This window comes from Frankliniella occidentalis, unplaced genomic scaffold (assembly GCF_000697945.3).
Source record: "Frankliniella occidentalis isolate FOCC.00 unplaced genomic scaffold, Focc_3.1 Scaffold8, whole genome shotgun sequence".
Classification (NCBI taxonomy): Eukaryota; Metazoa; Arthropoda; class Insecta; order Thysanoptera; family Thripidae; genus Frankliniella; species Frankliniella occidentalis.
In genome coordinates, this window is record NW_026267138.1 from 2,733,247 (window position 1) to 2,734,890 (window position 1,644).

The 1,644-nt window shown below is 38.1% G+C and overlaps 1 protein-coding gene and 1 long non-coding RNA gene across 9 annotated transcripts in view; one reads left to right on the forward strand and one right to left on the reverse strand.

Moving 5' to 3' along the window:
- LOC113215594 (uncharacterized) overlaps positions 1–1,638 on the forward strand; it is a 44,399-nt gene extending 42,761 nt beyond the window's left edge. The window contains exons 1-3 of one of the 2 annotated variants that reach the window (XR_003303921.2): positions 140–398; positions 704–794; positions 872–1,638. This is a non-coding gene — a long non-coding RNA (uncharacterized LOC113215594). Of the gene's footprint in view, positions 1–139; positions 399–703; positions 795–871 lie in introns of those variants that run through there. The other variant, XR_008012017.1, reaches the window with a different exon arrangement.
- The window catches only part of LOC113208117 (KH domain-containing, RNA-binding, signal transduction-associated protein 2-like), a 231,155-nt gene that overhangs the window by 142,855 nt on the left and 86,656 nt on the right, over positions 1–1,644 (reverse strand). The window lies entirely within an intron of this gene.

Genomic DNA, 1,644 nt, shown 5'->3' on the forward strand with positions numbered 1-1,644 from the left:
TTATTCTTTAAAATTACTATTATGCACAGCGAGATAGAAAAACAACACGAGAGAAATTTGAAAGTGGGGAGCGCTTAACTATGTGAAGGTTGGTACCGAAGTGGTGGCTGTGGTGCGCTCGCCCCGCGCCCCCCGCCGCGCCCGCGCCCGCCCTCTGCCGGCCAATCGGCAGTCGGCTCCATCCATGCTTTCGAAAGAGACAGAGGAAAATCGCGTTTGTTTCTATTTTAATCTTTTGAACTGTTTTACCACATTTTTGTAGTTTTACTATTGACTGCGAAGGCTTTTGGAACCGTCGGAGAGTATAATCCTGCTCTAGTATGTTCGAATATCGTCAGTGTGCACAAGTTTTCTTTGGGAGTAGGCTAAGGAAGTACAACTTTCACAACCGATCTCAGGTGAGGTGTTATTTGACTTCTTAAAATCGAATTGTTCGTTGTTCGAGACATTTTCCTTGTCGGGGCGTCTTTCTAAGTCACTACGATAGATTTTACTGTTAAGTAAAACACTCAGAGTGTCTATTTAAACTTTTCTGTACCGCTGGATAAGGTTATGTTCTCCACTAGTGAAGCTATAGCACTTGTATAATTATGTGTTTCACTTCTCTTTTTCAACTACCATAGTCTCATTTGGTGTACGCACCAGCTTCTTTACATCACCAGTGCTATAGAGTTAAACTTTTTTCTATGTTTTGCATCAACAGGTGACGCACTTAAGCTTCTGTGTTTTGATAACTCCTTGAGGATTTGTGGATAAGGAATTTTGGTATCCCAGCTCTTAGATTCCATCTGGAGGTAAGAATCTTATTTGTTTTCTAATTATTGTGCTATAATTTATCTGATTTAGTTTTAATTGGGGTAATTGTTTTCAGGAAACAAGAAGTTACGATTGGATGTTTAAACCAACGACGTCACTGATCTGCTTGAGTCACCATTTCCTACCTGTTGCCAGTATGAAGGCCTCATTAAAGTTAAGTACTCTATTTGGTGTCTTGTTTACTTGTCACTGTCAGTGAATTTCAATGTAATTCTTTTTCATATGTGTTATATGCTCTTCTGTCTTGTTCTCTTTAAATCTATTGCCGAGTCTTACCTCTGTTGAATTGCTTTTATCATTGATGGGTTTCTCTCTATTTATCATGTTTGTGTTTAAACTCTTTCCTGTTTTGTTTCGAATTATTTGGTTTTTGCCATGTTTGTGTGTGTCCGTGTGCCCTAAGCATAATTTGCCTCTGTGTGTTGCTCCGTGAGTTTTGACATTTGATATTGTTTTCAACGGTGTTCCTCTGTTTTGTTGTTGTTGTTTCTCTTTGCAAATTGAATTCTTTTTGAACTGCCTATTGTTTTGTTTTTGCACTCTGTTGTTCTGTACTGAAATTACTGCAAATTATTTTTGATTCTTCTGTTGTGAGTGTACCCTGCCTAGTGCTTTTTTTATCTCTGTGTGTGTTGCGATTTGACATTTGACTGATTGAGCCTTGAATTCTGAACGATACCTTGCTTTTTGTTATGTTGTGTTTTACTTGTGTTAATTTTACCTTACTTGCTCCTGTCTTGATTTTTTGCCATGATGTTGAGTGTATTTCTGGTGCTTTTCTGAAGTGATATTATCGAAAATGATTTTTGATTCTTCTGTATGTTTGAG